Source organism: Spinacia oleracea, chromosome 4 (genome assembly GCF_020520425.1).
Source record: "Spinacia oleracea cultivar Varoflay chromosome 4, BTI_SOV_V1, whole genome shotgun sequence".
NCBI lineage: Eukaryota > Viridiplantae > Streptophyta > Magnoliopsida > Caryophyllales > Amaranthaceae > Spinacia > Spinacia oleracea.
Genome location: NC_079490.1, coordinates 24543679 through 24564963, shown reverse-complemented (window position 1 = coordinate 24564963; position 21285 = coordinate 24543679). Strand labels below are relative to the sequence as shown.

The 21285-nt window shown below is 36.8% G+C and overlaps 1 long non-coding RNA gene across 2 annotated transcripts; it reads right to left on the bottom strand.

Annotated features, from left to right (window-relative positions):
• Positions 1–9906: 9906 nt before the first annotated feature.
• LOC110789640 (uncharacterized) lies at positions 9907–15573 on the bottom strand. 2 transcript variants are annotated; one of them, XR_002533648.2, is made up of 4 exons: positions 15279–15573; positions 12177–12298; positions 11230–11305; positions 9907–10180 (listed from the first exon to the last, which is right to left on the bottom strand). It is a non-coding gene; the product is annotated as an uncharacterized lncRNA (long non-coding RNA). The 2 variants fall into 2 exon arrangements; XR_002533647.2 differs by lacking the exon at positions 15279–15573 and adding an exon at positions 13721–14293.
• Between the last annotated feature and the right edge of the window lie 5712 nt (positions 15574–21285).

Sequence of the window (21285 nt, the reverse complement as noted above, 5' to 3'; positions counted from 1 at the left end):
CTAAATTGAGCATAAAATAGGGGAAAATAAGGTAAAAATCGTGAAATTCTACCGCACTCTACCCCACTTAAAAGACACGAGTTACGACCTCGTAACTCAACTAACCTCGGGAAAAAGCTCGGGATATTTCTTTTTCATTTCGTCCTCCGCTTCCCAAGTGGCTTCCTCAGATTCTTGATTAGACCACAACACTTTGACAATTTTCACATCTTTAGTACGCGTACTACGCACTTTGCTATCAAGGATTTTGACAGGTCTTTCCTCAAAGGTTAGACTTTGGTCTAATTCTATGGTCTCCGGTTGCAACACATGCGATTTATCTGGGATATATTTCCTTAACTGAGATATGTGGAACACATTATGCCCTCTATGCAAGTCCATAGGCAAGGCTAGTCTATAAGCTACCTTTCCGATTCTTTCTAAGATCTCATATGGGCCTATGTACTTAGGGCTTAACTTCCCTTTCTTCCCAAATCTCATGACACCTTTCATTGGTGACACTTTGAGCAACACTTTATCACCTATGTTGAACTCTTCATCCCTACGTTTCAAGTCTGCATAACTCTTTTGGCAATCCTGCGCCTCTTGAATCTTTGATTGGATGGTTCGGATTTGGTTCATGGTGTCCTCTATTATTTGAGGTCCCAACACTACGGTTTCACTAATATCGTTCCAACAAAGTGGGCTTCTACACTTTCGTCCATACAAAGCCTCAAATGGTGCCATTCCAATGCTAGCATGATAGCTATTGTTATAGGAAAACTCAATCAGATCTAGGTTATCTTCCCAACTTCCTTGGAAATCAATAACGCATGCCCGAAGCATGTCCTCCAGGGTTTGGATAGTCCTTTCAGTTTGTCCATCCGTGGCTGGGTGGAAGGCTGTACTCATTTTCAATGTCGTACCAAAACTCTTCTGCACACTTTTCCAGAAATTCGAAAGAAACCTTGAATCCCTATCTGATACGATATCCTTAGGAACTCCATGTAACCTCACAACATTCTTAATGTAGGCTTTAGCAAGTTGTTCCATTTTCCAGGTTTCCTTCATTGGTATAAACACTGCTGACTTGGTCAACCTATCTACCACAACCCAAATTGTATCATTCCCAGTCTTTGACTTAGGTAAACAAGTGACAAAGTCCATAGAAATACAGTCCCATTTCCAGCTTGGAATCTCTAAAGGTTGGACCTTCCCTTGAGGTCTCCTATGCTCAATTTTAACCTTCTGACAAGTCAGACATCTAGCCAAAAATTCAGCCACTTCGTTCTTCATCCTTGGCCACCAATAGACCTTTTTCAAGTCCTTATACAACTTGTCACCACCTGGGTGCACAGAATATGGCGTATTATGCCCTTCTTTCATCAATCTCTCTTTCATTTCTCCACACTTTTGAGGCACGCACCACCTGCCTTTGTACCTCAAACTTCTATCATCATGGATTCGGAATTCTAACTCCTTCCCTTGCGAAATCTTTTCCCTGATTCGCTCTAACTTCACATCACCAGCTTGATTCTCCCTAATCTCATCAAATATTGACGGCTCGGTGGTTAAGGCATTCATCATTCCCTCAAGGCTTTCACCACTCACTATTTCAAGGTTCAAATGCTGCATGTCCTTACACAGCTCGTTAGCAACTACTAACGCATTAACACTATGACTTGATTTCCTACTCAAGGCATCCGCAACTAAATTGGCTTTTCCTTCATGGTACTGGATATCCAAATCATAGTCCTTAATTAACTCCAACCACCTTCGTTGGCGCATATTCAAATCCTTCTGTGTGAAGATGTATTTTAAACTTTTGTGATCCGTAAATATCCTACACTTCACACCATACAAATAATGTCTCCATATTTTCAATGCAAATACTATAGCCGCTAGCTCTAAATCATTGGTAGGGTAATTGGATTCATATGGCTTCAATTGCCTTGACGCATACGCAATAACCTTCCCGTTTTGCATCAATACACACCCTAAACCATTCTTAGAGGCATCACTATATACATCGTATGCACCACTCTCATCTGGTAAGGTTAACACTTGCGCGGTTGTCAATCGCGTCTTTAAGGCTTGGAATGCTTCCTCACACTGGTCACTCCATTCACACTTTGCTTCCTTCTTCATCAAGGTAGTCATGGGCTTGGATATCCTAGAGAAGTCTTGCACAAAGCGTCTATAGTAGCCAGCTAATCCCAGAAAACTGCGAATGTCAGTCACACTCTTGGGTGTAGGCCATTCACTAACAGCTTTAATCTTAGCAGGGTCAACTGCCACTCCTTCTTTAGATACAAAGTGTCCCAAAAATGCAACTCTTTCCAACCAAAACTCACACTTTGAGAACTTGGCATACAACTGGTTATCTCTCAAGGTACTCAACACCGATCTCAAGTGTTCCGCGTGATCCTCTTCACTCTTTGAATACACTAGGATGTCATATATGAAAACCACTACAAACTTGTCCAAATAGGCATGGAATACACGGTTCATTAAGTCCATAAATATTGCAGGGGCATTGGTTAACCCAAAAGGCATAACAGTGAACTCATAATGTCCGTATCTAGTCCTGAATGCAGTCTTTGGTATGTCATGGTCAGCGATTCTCAATTGATGATAACCCGAACGCAAATCGATCTTTGAAAAGATTCCCGCTCCTTTTAGTTGGTCAAATAGGTCTTCTATCCTAGGTAATGGATATTTATTCTTGATTGTGACCTTATTGAGCTCCGTGTAGTCTATACAGAGCCTCATACTTCCATCCTTTTTCTTCACAAACAACACTGGTGCTCCCCAAGGTGATGCACTTGGCCTAATATAACCTTTCTCCAATAAATCCTCTAGTTGGCTTTTTAATTCATTCATTTCTGCTGGAGCCATTCGATAAGGTGCTTTTGAAATAGGGGCGGTTCCAGGCACTAAATCTATGGTAAAGTCAATAGGTCGATTGGGAGGCATCCCCGGGATCTCTTCTGGAAATACATCAAGGAATTCATTGACTACTGCAATATCCTCAGGCTGATCCTTGATCACATGCTCTAGATTTCTCACATTGCACAAGAAGGTTGGGTTCCCTTTACTGACTTGCTTCACGAGTTCCATTGCCGTGATGATTCCTATGTTCTTAGGTTTACCAAAACGACGATATGACACTACTTTGCCTAGGCTAGACCTCAAGTGACCCTTCTGCTTCTCACAATCTATTTTGGCTTTGAACTTGGCCAACCAATCCATCCCTATAATTACATCTAGCTCTCCTAACTCGAATTCGATTAGGTTAGATAAGAACACGGTCTTGGCTATGGTCATAGGCACATCTCTATGGATTTTGGTACACTTCACTATACTACCAGTAGGTATGACTATAGGTACTTCAATTGATTCAGGCTCTTTCAACCCTAATTTCCCCAAAGCATCTACTGATATAAAAGAATAAGTCGCACCAGAATCAAATAGAACTTTAACTGAAAAGGAATTAATAGAAAAAGTACCCGCTATGACGTCAAAGGAAGTTTCCGCTTCTTGCCTAGATATCACATTCAACTTTCCTTGGGCAACTCCTTTGTTATAGCCACCTCCATTGGTGTTCCCGTTGTTGTTTCGGTTCCCAATCTGAGGTTGGTTTCCTCCAGGCTTCTGGTGATTGCCATTGCTATTGCCATTGTTACCACCTTGGTAGTTCCTTTGGTTTCCACCTCCATTTCCCCCATTCCGGTTCTGATTGTTCCGGTTATTGCCTTGGTGATTACCTTCATTAGGTGTCCCGTTCTTAGAATAGCATTCATACTCCCTATGGCCTAACTTCTGACAGAATCTACAAGTCACCAAATTCCCATCACAATCCTTTCCAGGGTGATTCATGTTACAGCGCCTACATTTGTAGGTCCGTACTCCATTCCTTCCAGACTGATTTCCACCACCTTGGTTGTTGCGATTACCACCATTATTAGCCCTAAACTGGAAATTCCCATTTCCTTTGTGCTTCTTAAAATTCCCCTGATTCTGTTGGTTATTCCCTTGATTCGAGCTTCCACCATCCTTTCTCTTTTCAGCACTACCGTTCTTCCTTTGTTGTAACCCATACAGGTGAGCAGCTTTTCCGTACAGGGTGTCTAACGAGGTAAACGTCTCTCCAGACAACAACAGTTGTAAATCCATGGTTAAACCATTCTCAAATCTTTGAGCCCTGAGCTCCTCCGTTGCCACCACTTCAGGTGCAAACCTAGACAGCTCTATAAACTTAAAATAGTATTCCGTCACAGACAGACCTCCCATTTTGAGTTCAATGAACTCCTGCGCCTTTTGCTTCTTCAGGTAAGGTGGGTAAAACTTGCTCCTTAGTGCAGTTTTGAATGCTTCCCATCCAAAGTTAGGTGTGGCTCTAAGGGTATTTTCACATCGTTGCCACCATAAATCAGCTTCACCTCTTAGGTAGTACACAACACTATTCACCCTAAGGTTTTCGGGGCAATTCACAGCTACAATGAGTTTATCAAACTCTCTCAACCAGTTCTCCAACACACTTGGTTCAATCTCTCCGCTATAGAGTGGAGGCTTGCTTTGAGCTATTTTCTTAAACATTTCCCCAGCCGGATCATGCATTGGGTTTGCTCTAGTTTGAGCTAGGTCACGAACTACCTCAGCTAGTTGTCTAACCACTTCAGAAATCTCTTGGCTAGCCATATCCCTTCTCCTGAATAAATACAAAGGCTAACTTTAATATTGGTTGGACATGACATCACTAAGGCACTAGTTCGACAACCAACCCACTCACAACAAGAACACATTTAAGCGCAACCTAGGGGAAAAGAGTTGGCGCCACTTTTGGGCCTTCTCACCCCACTATTCGATGCAAGTAGATTTAGATGGTTGCTACTAAACCACCTTGCACATAAAATTTCATTGAAGAAATAACAAATAATCCCTTTGCGATACCCACAAGACTTAGGATTGAGAATTAAACTTAAAGGATAACGAAAAAGGAAATTCTATTCTTTTATTAAAACTCCAATGAATAAGTCTTACATCCACTAATGCCATAACATTTATTCTCCAACTATAATAAAACTAAAACCATAAATAGTAGCTTTGCCACTTTATTAATCAACGAAAAATAAAACTAAGGATTACATTTCTCTAGAGACTAACGTCATCACGACGATCATTTCTTTCCTTGTATTGCTCTGGAGTAAAGTCTCGATCATTAGGATCATCCAAGTCTTCTTCCGGATCCGAGTCTTCATCCATAGCCTCATCATTTTGCTGTGGCTCACTATCAACCACATTATTCTCTTCAAGCTCATCTTCAGATCCACTGGATATCTCAATGGTTGGTTCAGGAACTATAGGGTTAGTATTTTCAATCTCTACCATATCATCATCACTATCCTCCTCAACATCACTAGCTTGCTCATCATGGATCATGCCATCCTCACCATCACTTTCTATTCCTCCATAGCCCATACCAAAACCCGCAGAATACTTTCCATTCTCATACCTATTTTCCGCAACCTCTAAGATAGTAGCAAGAACCTCAGAGTCATACTTCCACCTACCATCACTAGTCCCATATTTGTACCAATTAGGGGTACCATCACCATAATGCATGTCACTGAACCTATTCTTGAGGTCTATGTAGGGGTTTTTATGTGGTAAACAATGTATAATATAATCATACTAGCCATCATATCTTTGTGCCTAAGGTGGGGCATATCCTTGGTTGAAGCCAAATAGTCACAAGCAAACACGATCTTTTGAACATACGTGCGAGGAGTCTCATTATCCATCTTCTCTAAGTATCCTAGACTGGTGAACTTAGAAGGTAGCATCCTTAATTCCTGAAAATTCACAACTCAAAAGTCTTACTAACGCGTTTCCATAGAAATTCCAACCCCAAGGGATACAATAAATAGTTTGTGGAGCCATACAATTTCAATGCACAAATATATGCTTAACATGAAATATGATGAAATTAATCACATAAAGCAAGATAAAACATGATTAGAACATATACATGGCAATTAATATTCCACATAATCACATAAGATGCATACTTAAACTAATATGCCCTTTCTTAATCTACCCGTTTCTCACTTGAAAATAATATTAATTTTCGAAATTAATTAAGAAATAACTCCTAACTTTGTTGAAATTATTTAAATTAAAATCAAAAATTAATAAAAATTATTAATTAATTAAATAAATGAATAAATAAATTTCGGATAATTTAAAATAAAATAAAAGAAATCCGAAAAATAAAAATAAAATAAAAATTCGAAGAAAATATTCGAATAAATAAATAAATAATTAAAATAATTAAAATAATTCGGATATTTAAATAAAATAATTTCCGAAATTATTAAAATAAATTCGAATTAATTTCGAAATTTTCGAATAAAATAAAAAAAAAATTCGGAAAAAAATAATAATTAATTTTACTTAATAATCCAACTTTTCAATTCATTTCAAACGACCCAAAATAATTGATATTTGACTTTTAAAATATTGAGTACTCAAAATAATACGTTTTGACTTTAGGAAAATAATTTTCGAAAATCCTAAAGTTCCGCAATCGTAGTTTAAGGATTTACCACTTTGCACTATTAATTAATGCAAAGCAGCTCTCAAACTAGAGCTCTGCAAATACCACTTTGTAACACCCTAATAATTCCTTGCTTTTATAAAACCCTTTTCCAACTTAAAATAAAGGAATCACTAAAGCATTACCGCCACCGTGATAACGGTTAAGGCTATTACCAGAATTACGCAGCGGAATTAAATGTCAACTAACTTTTAAACACCATAATTAATGAAATATTGAAGCCTCCTACAATTTGGAACCATAATGGCCCAAAAACCAAAGTATAAAAAGTTCAACAATTTCAAACGTAATTAAAGTATTAAATAAAATAGTTTCAAAGAACGAAAGCATGATACTCTCTCAATCATCCCAAGCCACATGATTTCGATTGTACTTGATCTACCAACCTCCTATATTATTCTACTCCCCAACAATGCAAATGCAAATGATGGATCATCATAGGGTCATTAAGGCAAAGGCCATGACCAGAAACACACAAAGCACGTAGTCAGCAAAAGCTGAGTACTTACAAGCATAGAGTAAATGAAACTAAAACATGCATCACTCACTAAGTACTAATCAACATGCAAAAGCCATATAATAATTAACAAACAATCATGAGATACAAGACTCGACTCTTGACTCGACTCTTGACTCACAATTTAATTAGAATAAGCTTCGAACGGGCCAAAAAATTATTCCATAAAGGAAAGGTGATGGGAGCCAACCATACACCAAAGAATAAATAATAAAATCGGTCCATACCGAGTGTCGGGCCATACCGACGGAATTCCTGTGCATAATATAAATGAAACAACGTCTTGTATCATTAGTAGGAGTACGAGCTTTCCGTCAAGACTCCCCCATTGTTCATACTCAAGGTATATACGTTCCAAGAGTTTTGAAGCTTGTTCCGGTTGCACTTTACGTTTATTAATATTTTAATAAAGGCGAACTCAAGACTCGACAACATGCATACATACAATTAATAAACAACAACCAAAACAATCTTATTTTAATTGCTTTAGGACTTGTGATCAACCAAGCAGACACTTGTGATATTACTACCATGTTCCTTCTCACCAAAGTGAGACTCCACATCATGCTCATTAACATGAGGGTTGTGCCCTTGCACGACAAATCCTAATTCATTTCATACAAAATATTCCCAACTGAACCCTACATGTGCGGTGGCTTACGTGAGCTAACCCTTCACATGTGGTAAAATAAATAGTACAACGAAGTACGAATAATTGGCTCAAAGTATGCTAGACATCCCGTACAATAGCATACAAATAAATAATCCATCCTTTGCATGTGAAATAAACCATACATGCATAAATATTGAACAACATGATTGACAATGGAATCCATATTCATAATAATTTCAACATGCTTGTTCAACCAACAATTCAATAATTCCAATAATTAATCCACATGATCGTATACCAAAACATATATGAATCCACATAATATAATCCACATCATCAACAATCATGTAATGTCATTGACAAAAGGTGTGGTCGCCCTAGACTTGTACGTACCTTGAATACCTAAGCGTAGGGGCCACTTTGCAATAACGAGCACTCAACTAGAAATCACCTCCTATCATCAAAATAATGAAACTTAAATTATTTCCATGTTCATTAAATTTCCAGAAACTTTATAAAATTTAAAACCTCCTTTAGACTTTAGAATTCAATCGTTTTTCAATAATAAAATCGTCTCAATTTGCGAAATCAATCCCTAGTACAAAAACATACTTCTTCCGTCTTAAAAATCAATATAAATCAACACTTTAAACCTTTATTCAAATCTGAAAATATAATTGATTATCATAATTAAAATCATCACCTAATTATGCTAATCAATTGACTCATTAGGTCTAGGTTGAAACCCTAACTTGAAAATTCCAATAAAACTAGTTTAACATCATAAAAATCAATGCTTTATTAAATAAAGAAATCTAAAAATTCATCCTTTGATAATTAAAACAAACCTAATGAATCACAACACACAAATCCTCAAACCACGGTATTCATAACCGGTTTCCAGCATTTTAATTACTCAAAACAATATTAATATAATAATTTAAAATACGGAATTTAAATAGAATAGGTAAGGAAGAAGAGAATTATACCAATCTGGCCTATAGCACGGAACAACCACGAATTAATGTAATTGGGCGAAAAAGAAATCGAACAACGAACGAACAACACACACACACGACCGTGTGTGTGCGCAGCAAGGGCGACGAGCAGCGACGGGCGCGAGCGGGGAGAGGGGCGCGCGCGCGCTGTGCGCGAAGGAGAGCGAGAGGGCGAGCGGGGGTGCAGCACCGTGAGCGAGGGCACGAGCGAGAGAGAGGGGCAGCAGGGGTGTGCACGAGCACACGAGCAAGGGGACAGCAAGGGTGTGCGCGAGCACACGAGCAACAAAGGCACAGCAGCAGCGCAGGGCACGAGTGCTCGTTGCGGCTGCGGGCGAGAGAGGAGAGGCGAGAGAGTGTGTGGGCGAGAGGCGGGCACGAGGGCACGAGACCGTGCGGGCGTGCGGGTGCAGCACGAGGGCACGAGGCCTTGAGGGCGTGCTGGTGCCGAGCAAAGTGAGAGGAGAGATGGAGTGAGGGGCAAGTAAAGCAAAAGAGGCTTTATGAAATTTTAGGGGTTCATTTAATGATGAGGAGTCCTATTTATAGGCTCCTTATTGTTAATGGGCTAGGCTTAGAAAATTAGAATTGGGCTTAGGGAATTAAATGATTGGGCTAGCTTAGGACTTGAATTAAATGCTTTTGATTGGGCTCGTTTAATAAAACGAATTGGACTTTTCATTTAAAACTCGAAGCCTTTAAAAATCATTCGCAACTCATTTAATTTCTCGACTCAAGAATTAAATTCGTTTCGTAATTAATTAAAATAATAAATATTCTAATTAATTAAAATACATTAAATGCAATGCGTTTAAATATTATTTAAACGATAATAAATCGTAAAATGCTTTATAAATATAATAAAATATATTTATAAATATTATAAAAATACGAGGTATTACAACTTATTAGTTTGTGTTGATAGAAGTTTAAAACTAAGACAAAGCTTTCTCATACTTATGGTAACACATCCAAGTATAGTAACGCTTTCTATTGAGTGTATGGCAACGCTTTTTGTTTTGACTATGGCAACAATTTTGGTTTTGATTATGGCAACGCTTGCAATTGAGTGTGTGTCAACGCTTTTGTTTGAGTTTATGGCAACACTTTCATTTGAGTTTATGGAAAGCTACATTCTCAAATGGATTTAGTTATCCATATACAATTAATAAACATGAAATACGTATAATAAGATTTTCATAACAAATAAGTTAAAAAATGTGTACATTAAATTTTTTAAAAGCATAATATCTATTACAATTGCTTGAATAGTCAAAAAAATATAGGTTATAACACTACATCAATTAAAATAAAAAAAATCTTGCAATCACGGTCTGATATATCTATTTTTTAAAACCTATCTAATATTTATGTGCCAAAAATCTTGCAATCAAGGTCTGATAACCTATCTATTCTTTAAAGTAGCTTTGTAATTCTTGTATATATGCACCATCCTGCACAACAAACAAATCAGGTGTTTTAATATAAGAAACTTCTTATCAACAAATAAAATCCAAATACATGAGAAAAAAGAAAATGAAAATGATGACTAATGGGTAAATGCCAACTTTTTTTTCAATACCCAATGATTCATGTATATTTGTCAAGACTCCCATTGTAGACTCTTATCTATTACGAAAGTCTGTAACATAAAATGATAGTAAAACTGGAAAATCCGGCAGAATTTCATTTAAAATTGAACTATCCACAAAAACGGAACTAATTAAAACATGTTCCAAATCCATATGCCAAATAATTTCAATCCAACACAACCAATTTTGAAATAATAAACAAATCGACAAAGAAAAATAAGGTACAAACAAAATAAGACACATGTCATCTACCATTCACAAGCCAAATGTTTAGGAGAGAAGTAAAATTTTAGATTGGATGGCTTATTACAACGGTTGTTTGTAGGCATTTCCTAAAAGCTGCACCCAGACCAAGACAATTGAGGGGCCAACAAAATAACAGTGAAGATAAGGTGCAAATCTTCAATGAAAATAGAAAAATGCACCACAACCAAAAACAAAGAGGGAAGAATGGGATCGTACCCCATCTGAAGGAAAGTGTCTTTCAATTGCTTCCATACATGAAACGTTAAATGATGTCATATGTAAATAAAAAAAATAAGAAATCGACTACTAGTTGACAGGTTGAGATGATGAGAACATATTGAGATAAGAATCTGACAGGATTAGATTGTATGAGTAGTAATCTATTGACTTATAACTCTGCTTCGTTGAAGAAACAACTCGTCTAGTACATTGCATACACTGCATTTATCTTACTCTCAGGACTCTTTACTAATTAACTATCATATCACTGAATTTGCAAATTATAGCTTATAAATTGCATATAGACCCTAGTTTTCAATTTTATATTGGGGACGGTATCTAGCCATCCCACAAAATATTACGAAATTGCTCGCAACGAAACTGGCATGCCATAAACAACTATCCGTACAAAAGAGGATTCTGGGAAATGGAGCTGACAGCCTAACCTTGAGTAAGGGATGCAAATGACCACCTTCAGCATTGAAGTTGTATTCTTTGAGTTCCATATCCTTTCATGCGCCGCTTTAAATAACATACAGGGATTAGCAAGTCAAATTTCAGGTAAAAAGAATCTTATGAACTGAGCTCCCACCACCATGACAACGAGTCATACAAAGTTTGCTCATAGCAACAGAAGTATATAACACCAACACATGAAGAATAATTGGAAAATATGCCAAAATTGGGTATAAGGGATCCCATTTCCAAATGTAAGAATCAGATAAGTTGGAAAGTATGCCTAAATTGGCGATAGGGGATCCCATTTACAAACGTAAGAATCAGATAAGTGACATAATAGTATACCAGCATAATAATTGGGACAAGGCCTGGAGACCAACAAATTCATCATTGGAGCTTAAAACTCACCCTGAAGTCTACTCATCAAACAACTAAACCAATTTTGATCCATTATTAAATATATTCCACAACGACAATGGCTAAATTACACAAGAAAATAAGTCCATAGATCACAAATTACTCGGTGTAAAGGAGTATGCAGTGAAGTTACTTAGGCACAAACATCAGCTACCAACAAGGTGTCAAGGAGTATGTAGTGAAGTATACAGTGAAGTTACTGCAAACTGAAAGTAACGCAAAAAAAAGCTAAAAACTCTGAACTTTCAACAATATACAATCTGAAGCATAGTTAACACTATGGATGCTAATGACTTTTTGAGGTGGGACAAGGCGGAACTCAACTTTCCGGTGGCAAAAAAAACGAATTTGCAATTTTATGAACTTACTGAACTTTATGATGACCTTATATTTGCAATTTGCTGTCAACTATGTATAATCTTCCGTTGACCTAACTCATATTGATCATTATAGGAATATTATCTAAACATCTTCAATTAAAAAATTACATTACTGGTTACAAAAAAGGAATACTCACTAATGTTCAAGTACATCCTCTCGAGACAGTTCCGCATTTGTCGATTCAACTCATCTGTAACTTGAACTCCCTTAACAAGCTTATACTCACTAAGGTAGCCTTTCTGCAAGCTTTAATACTCCCTGCAACAGATAAAGGAGAAGGACGAGTAAATATACAATCTCAGCACACAAAAAAGCCCCTCGGTCATAATTCATAATGCAGCCTTCTAAAAAAACAGGATAAGCAGAAAATAATGGTGATAGTATTTATTTATTTTAAGTTTATATCTATATTATCATGTTGAAACACACCATCGGAGCAGCCAACTGAATTTCAGAATTGAAGAGAGTGCCAACTGACTTTCACAACCAGCTACCAACTCAATGTATGGACACTCAAGCAAAGCAGTTGCAGCTCAACAACTTTGTCAAAGCAGAACACAAGAAAGCAGCAACAACAGACCAGCATGCAGCAACAACAGACCAGAATACAGCAACAACAGACCAGCATGCAGCAACAACAGACCAGAATACAGCAACAACAGACCAGCATGCAGCAACAACAGACCAGAATACAGCAACAAACATCAAGCTAGAAAGCAGAATAGTAAAACTAAAACTGCACCTCAAAACCATCTCAGAACAACAACACAATAAAACAACATCAAGCCCAAATCTGAATAGCATAATAGATCAAGAAGTAATAAAAAAAAAATAGAAGATCAGCAAAACAACAAAACAAGTGTCAAACTTATGTGACCTGCAAACTGTACCACAACAACAGAAACCAACAGACACGCAGGCAAAAGAAGTCAAAATCAATCATAAATATTAGGACATTAATTAGCACACAGTATTAAGCTTATACTAAGTGAGCATCATAAAACTGATCAAACTAAGAAACTACATAGAAGGGAAGAACAATACGAAATTAGAAAGTCATTGAAGACAAACACAAAAAACAAATTGCCTAACGCCGCCAACAGCAGGGCATAGGCTACAATAGAACACAGAAGCAGAGGCCAACCAAACAAAAGCAACAGCAGAGAAGCCCACAACTATAGCCTGAAACCAACATAAGCCCACAACTACAACATGTGAAAGGACCAAGTCACAGGCCAAACCAGAAAAAAGAAACCAAAACCTGTAAAACTAAACACCAACAGGGTGGTGATAATAGTTGCGTGTGTCAATCAGGGAACTAATCTCCATCGCAACTGCAAAAGGTATTAACAGCTCCAAACAATGCACACCACAACACTGATTCCACAACCATTACCACAAACGCAAACCATCCAAGATTTAGAACCAACAATCATAATGAACAGCACAGCCAGAAACAAGAAAAGGTACTACAGCTAACCAATTCTTTGTTTGCTACATCAATCACGAAATAACTTATAACTGGTGGTTAATTCACAAAATAGTTAACAAAATTGCAAATTTCTAATAAAATTAACCGGTGGTTAACAAAATTAACCGGAGGAGAATTCACTCATTGGTACTTTGAGGGATAATTATCAAATTTGCAGAACAAAATTAACAAAATTGGTGAGAATTAACCTAGTGGTGGCCAGCGGGAGGAAACCAATCGACGGAGGCAGTGCGCGCAGGAGAGGAGAGGAGAGGAGAGAAGAGGAGATGAGGCGGTTGCGGGGCGGCTTCCAGCAGTAGGCGAGTCGGAGAAACACGGGGCGATTTCCAGCAGTAAGAGACACGGCTTCAGTCGCGCAGCGGGGGAGAAAAGCGGGCGGGGGCGATATGGAAGCCACGACACGGTGGTGCTTTGCAGGTGGGCCGTGTTGAGGGGAGAAACGCGGTGGGCGGTGTTGGGGCAGTGGGGGAGAAACGCGGGTGGGAGGTGTTGGGGGCAACAAGCAGCGAGAAGGAAGCAAGCTCTGACTTGTGAGAGAAACAAAAGCGGAGGAAGTATATATATTTGGTGTAAATCAAGCACTTAACCTGAACTAGTAGCTATAGATTTAACTTTAAGTGAAACATACTACCAAGTACTAATGGAACCAGAAATGGGCTTAAGAAGTTAGAAACCAGAGCAAACACATCAATTGGTCAACTTTACTTTCCTTTAGCACAACTAACAGATTACTCCAATAGAAGAAAATATAAACCAGTTTTGTTTTTTAAGTTTTTTTTTAGTTTGTCAGGTCAGTGTCTCAATTATGTAGTTAGTGACATAAGAAAAAAAATGAGTTATTGAAAGTTTCATTACGAAATATAAACCTGTAACTTTTCGGCAACCTCAGTGTCTATGGAAAATTTCCTTGCAGCTCTTGTAATTATAGTGAATATTGTGTTTTTGACAAACACGAAGATGGCTATCTATGCACTTAAATTCACTTCAAACAGTGAAAACCACCGCCAAAGGCCAATGTAAGTTGACAAAAAAAGGACTTAATCAGATAATCCAAGCAAATAGTCAATCAAAATAGTAGACATCAACTAATAAGTGGTGGCGCCAAGATACTCTTGATCTTCTAAACAGTAAGTCATCAACTTTCAGAACATAACTTTACCAATATCAATCAGTTTATTATAAACGTTCACCAATTCTACCAATAGTTTTTTTGGCTTTTTAGAGAAAGAATGCTAAAAAATTATATACCAGACAACAAGTTCAGAAATTAGGAAAGGGGAAGATTCCATGAAACAAAGAAATTTCCATAGGAGTACCATAATTCACAACAAAAATCATCCAGAATTTTCACTTGATTGATACACTTAATTGACATTGCGTATTCAACAGAAAATTCTCTATATTAAATCATACGAATGAATAGGATTACAATCTCAAAATTACTACTATATAGCTAGTATGAACAAATTTATAGGGCAAAGGCAATAGAATCAACTAGCATAAATAGAAGATTTAAAAGTAACTCAGGAATCAGGTAAAAAAATTAGAAGAGGTTTATTGCATATGAATCACCAGAAAAAGATTAGAGCCGAGATATTCATAAAACTCAAATCATATGAATTAATTAATTAAGAAACCCTAATTTAAGACTTATAACCACACACAAAAATTCCAATTATAATCGATTAACAATTTAAACTACAGCTTAAATTGTGAAATTAAAGACCAATCCGAAGAGAAACATACCAAATAACCGTTCTTATCGCCTATTCAGGATGCCAATCGCCAATTTTCTTATTTCCAATTCAGAGACCCAATCGCCATTTTTGCCAACTTGAAAGAACGAAGAAGATGAACGAGGATGAAAGTGTTTAGGGTTTTGGGAGAAAATTGATGTTGCTTCAAAGGAACGATGATGGAAGATAAAATATGTTGCTTCAAGGAACGATGAGGAGGAAGGCGAAAGAGAACCAGGAACGCAGAGGCCTCTAACAAAACCCTAACAAAACCGTGAAAAGCAGTGAGAGGGAAACCCAAAATAAACGCGCCCTGATGAAATATTTTTAATAAACCTATTTTTTTTAAAAAAAATTTTTTTAACATTTTTTAGATAGGATTTTTTGGTATTTACTACCTTAAAAATACACCACTTTTGTATTTACTACCTTATGAAATTTTTATTATAAATTACTACCTTAAAGTATGATTTTTTTTGCAATCACTACCACTTTACGGTTTTCTCATTTTAAAATTGAGATATCTCATTCGTTTCTTAATCATTTTAAGTGATTCTAAGCCCATTCTTCTCGTTTATGTGTAACTATTCCATAGGGATCTTGCTTTTAACATTTTGTAAAAGGTTAAACATATTAAATATTATCTTTAAAACTTTAAAATATTTATGAATCACCAAACGAATTATTTTGAAATGTCGTTCTCAATTAAATCCTTATAGAAAAAGGAAAATAATGAACTTTGAATCACTTTAAACGGTTAAGAAACGAAAGAAATATCCCAGTTTTAAAATGAGAAAACTGTAAAGTGGTAGTAAATGAAAAAAATTTGGAACTTTAAGGTAGTAATTTAAAATAAAAATTTCATAAGGTAGTAAATACAAAAGTGGTGTATTTTTAAGGTAGTAAATACCAAAATTTCTTTTTAGATATTTGACAAAAAAAACCGTTGTAATATCTCATTAAAATATTAAAAAACTAAAAACTGTTGCAATAAAATAGTCATAATATATAAGTGTTGCAATAGCTTTTCTATAGCAACGTTTTCCCAAAGTCAAAGTCTACTAAAATTAATAATTATTTAACTGTTGCAATAGCTATGATATAGCAACGCCAGGAAAACTATTATCTAAAAAGGCGTTGCTATAGCCCTATTTTGTAGTAGTGACATATACTTTTTCTTCCAGATCCCCGTTTAGGAACGCAGACTTCACATCAAACTGGTACACAGGCCACCGTAATTGAGCTGCTTGCCAAGAATGTTCTCACCGTTTCAAAGCAAGCTACTGAGGAAAACGTGTCTTCAAAGTCGATTCCTTGTTGTTGAGCATACCCTTTAACAACTAGACGAGCTTTGTGCTTGTCTATACTTCCATCAGCATGGTATTTGGTTCTAAATACCCATTTAATCCCGATTGCACTCTCATTTTGAGGAAGATCGACAAGCTCCCATGTAATTAAGGTTCTTCTCGATGCATTTTATTTCTTCCTTCATTGCATTCTCCCACACTTGCTCTCCTGCAGCATCTGCATAAGAAACAGGATCTGACACATACAAAGCAAAGTTGCATGTATCATATATTTCTCTCAAGGATCTTGTTTTTCTTGGAGGCGACTCTGAAAATGAGTTTGATGATGATCCAGAATGAGGACTTAGACTTTGGTTTCTAGAGGAACCATTGCTGCTTGGTGAGGAAGGACCCGAACTATTGCTTGAGGTTGTGTATGAAGAGACAACATTTGGCTCAGATGTCGCTATCTCACTAGGTGGGGGGATCAAAGTCCCCCAAAGCCCCCGTTGATGTTGATATTTCTGCCCCTTTAGCTTTATGAACCAGACTCCAATCTCAGCTTTGTGTTTCATTAAACTCAACATTTCTACTGACAAGCACTTTACCACTCAAAGGATTATACAAGAGATATGCCTTGGATTGTGCACAATTGCCAATGAAAATACATTTAACAGACTTTTCATCAAGCTTAGAGCGAATATTTACCAATGCATATGCTACACATCCAAAAACTTTTAAGTGGCTTACCCGGGGAGCTTTGCCTTTTCACGCTTCAACTTTTTATAATTTTACTAATACATAGTTATAAGTATTGATGATCAAACTTAGGTATTGGCGAACGTGAAAGTCAAAACGGTGCAAGTATTTAGGAACAGAAGAAGTACATCCTACACATTATCTACATCCTACACATCAGTTCATTTTTTATTCCCCTTTTGGAATCTCCAATTTGAGGAGAGATAAACCTTAATTACGTTGTACTTAGTATGAAAAAACTTTGAAAAATATGAGGTAAAAATATAGTCATGTTCGATATAAAGTGCAGCACGTGGAAATTAACTTCGAGGGAAAAGGAGAGGAAATAGAAGTAAATGAAGTCACACCTCTAGCACGCGTGAGTCAATACCGGAAAATGTTTGGTTAACGTTAAAAAATAAGAGAAGATTGTTTTCTTTTTGCAAAAAAATAAAATAAAAAAACCCTGACACAAATTTTTTTAAGGGTGTCAAATGCGCCGTGAGAAAATTATTATCAGCAGGGGCGGTTCTGGGGCAGCGCTGGGGTGAGAGACTAAGCGACGGAACAGGGCCCAAAATTTTAATTTCAAATATAATTTAATTAGTTTCCTAAATATACATAAATACTCCCTCCATCTCTTTTTGTTTTTTACGTTTTCCATTTTGGGTGTTTCAAATTTTTTTTTACATTTCATTTTATATCATGACATAATGCTTTAATATTCTATCCATATTTGTGTCAAATGATTATTTTAACCAATTAAATTCATTGGGTTATTTAATTTCTCACACATTTCTATTAGGACATTAAAATTTTCTCATATTCCCAATATCAAAATTTTGATAAAAGTGAAAATGTTATATAAATAAACATAATTTTCCTTGTTTAAATAAAAAAATAGAGCAACCTCAATGCATATTAATTAGTCGTTAATAAACATGCAAAATACCAAACGTAAAGAAAAAAAGAGACGGAAGGAGTACTAAACTGGAGCATTGATTAAGGTATTATGTTAGTATATATGGCAGGGGGCTGGGTTCAAACACAAATTCTTATTTACAATGGGTGTACAATAAATATTGTACACCGAAGTAAAAGTTGACTTAAAATGCTTTAAAGTTACATTTATATATGTAAAAGTTATCTATTTTTTAATGATAAATTTTTCATTTGAATAAAAAATTATTTCTTCAAAATCACTAATAATGTATATGTTATTCCAGTAGGAACACGCACAAGAGGGGGGGGGGGGTGAATTGTAATTGGAACTTTGGTAAAGTTTCTTGCGGAACTTAGAAACAATTAAGGAACTTAGAATAGAAAAGACAATAACAATAATTGTGAAAACTTCTTGACACTAATCAAGAAGAGAATTCCTTTTATTATAGTAATACCTCGATTACAATAATCTCTCAAACACAAGTTCCTCTCAAACTTGTGTTCCTCACAGTAATCTACTCTGATTACAACTCTTTTACTTCTCTCTCTCAGACTTAAACTCTAAGTCTAAACAGGATAACTCTATCCTCACTAATACAAAATACAATTCGTGTTTGGATAACTCTAGATATTAATGATGCTTTTGTGTGGATATAGGGAACTTAGGAACTTTGAATTAACTAGGACACAAACTGTTTTTTAGAAAATCTTTGACAATACGTTTTTAGGAAAGCAAGAACTCTTAGAATGTTTGTGTGATTTTCCAGAAAACATACTTGCCCTTTTATAGATTTATCCCTAGGGTTAGTTCCCTTCAAAACCTCAACTGCCAACTGCCAGTGCTTTGTTCTTCACGTCCCTTGACTTGAGGAACAAGGGGAAGACCACTTCCCACGTTTCAGCAACAAGGCAGTTAGTGGTTTGACTCAATCAAACCCTAAAAGATTTTCTTCAACAGATTTTATTTGTTTACAAAAACTGTGGCAAATTTTTAGGAAAATAAGTTTTGATAAAATAACATAAAACGTAAATCTATTTTATAATAAAAACTTATTTTTATTTAATTACATGTTTTCATAAAAATTTCTTCCAGTAAAATAAATGACCTAATTAAATCACAAGTTCCTTGAGTACCCTATATATCTTTTGAAAAATTAATATTTACATAAAATTCTAAGTACAGTAGACTACCTAGACTTTTACGTCTTCCTTTTGTCTGGAACTTGCAACTCAGAAGCTTCAGGAACAGTGATGAGTTCCTCTGTGTCTAACAAAGGAACTCGTGGCCATGAGTCTGTAATAGTTCTTGTGAGTATTCGGAACTCTTGATATGTAACTGTGTTGCTCCTCTTGTGACTTCAAACTGGAACAGATACAACTTCCAGCTCTGGAACTCCAGTGACTGTTCCAAGTGTACATCAGGAACTTCACCATCTGATTCAAGTTCCTATCCTAATAGAAACTTGGGCATTTACCTGTCCAAAGTCATTTACCAACCATAATCAGGAAGTTTGCAATATGTGTGTGTCATCAACCAAAACTTAGGAACAACAATATTCCCCCTTTTTGGTGATGACAACACTTGCAAACTTTTTACAAATGAGAGTAAGCACAAACAGGAACTTATACAGACTACTGTGAAACAGAACACAAAAATTGAAAAACAAATGAGAAAGAAAAAAAACTTACAGAGAGAGTACACACAAGAGATTGATGCAGGAACTGGGATTGAGTGTACCTTGGAAGTTTGCACCTTGACTTCCCCCTGTTGACATCAACAAAAAGCATAGCACGAAATATAGCCATTCCAAACACAGTGCCCCACGATCAACGTTTGGCAAGTTAAGCTAGTCTCAAAGTATTAAACCAACTCACACAATAAAGTAAAAGCAAGCAGTAATGATCAAAACTAGAAAACACAGAGATATGTAACCAAGCAAGTCAAAATAAGATGGAACAAATACCCAAGTTTGAAAATTATACAGACCAAAAGCAAATTAAAAAGATTGTTCCATGGAAAAAGATAATTGAAACATGGGATAGGGTGATTAAGCTTGAGATGGGGAACCAGAACCAGCAGTTTCTTCTATCACAGTCTCCTCAAAAGATTCCAGATTAATGATCTTTGTGAGAATTGTGGCACGAGTTGCATTGGCTTGTTCTGAGTAGTGGTGAAGAGTGGTTTGGAGAGTCTTGACACTGGTAACCAATGCGCCTATGTGAGCCTGCATTGAGCTGATCCTGTGATCTGTTCCCTCCTGCAGTTCCACCAGACGAGCAACTGTTGCCTTCAGCTCCAATATCTGATCATCCTTTGTGTTCCAGGCACCCCCATGATCTTGAACATGTTCCTGTTCAGATGGAACACGACGAGCTTTGGACTTTTTGGAGGATTTGGGTGTCCTGGTCCTTGGCACAACAATTTCAGGCAGTTCCTCTTGATTCAGTGGAACAACATCTTCCTCTATGGGCATCTCCTTGACTTCCCCTTCTTCATTTATTTCCATAAAAATAGGCCCTCTTTTCTTGTTTTCCTTCATTGCCACCCTCATGCTCTTTCTTTTTCCTTGGGATCCTACACTCTTCTGTTTCCCTTTTGGAACTCGAGACACAGCGTCCTCCAAGTGTTCGAGTTCCTCCTCCATTTCTTCTTTAACTACAGTTCCCTCCTGATCTTCCTCATCTTGTTTCTCTTCCTTTCCAGCCCTAATGGCTTTGCCCTTAACCACCATTTTTGTTGTTCAAGGATTTCCATCAACTCTTTAAATTTCGTGGCTTCACACCATGTTGAGTTGATTGCAAACCCCTCGACCAGGTTGTTTTCCTTTGCAGTGAGTTTCTTGGACCCTTTTGCTTCCCCCTGAGTTTGAGCATTCTCCTCTGTTTCCTCAATTTTTTCTCCAGAAGCTTCCACTCGACGTTTTTTGGATTTTCTTGTGGAGGATCTAGGGTTTGAAATTGGGGATTTCATTTCGATGTCAGTGTCGATTGGTTCCCCCTGAGTGATTGCGAGTATTGGATTGTGAGATCGAAGAGGAATTGGCGATTGAA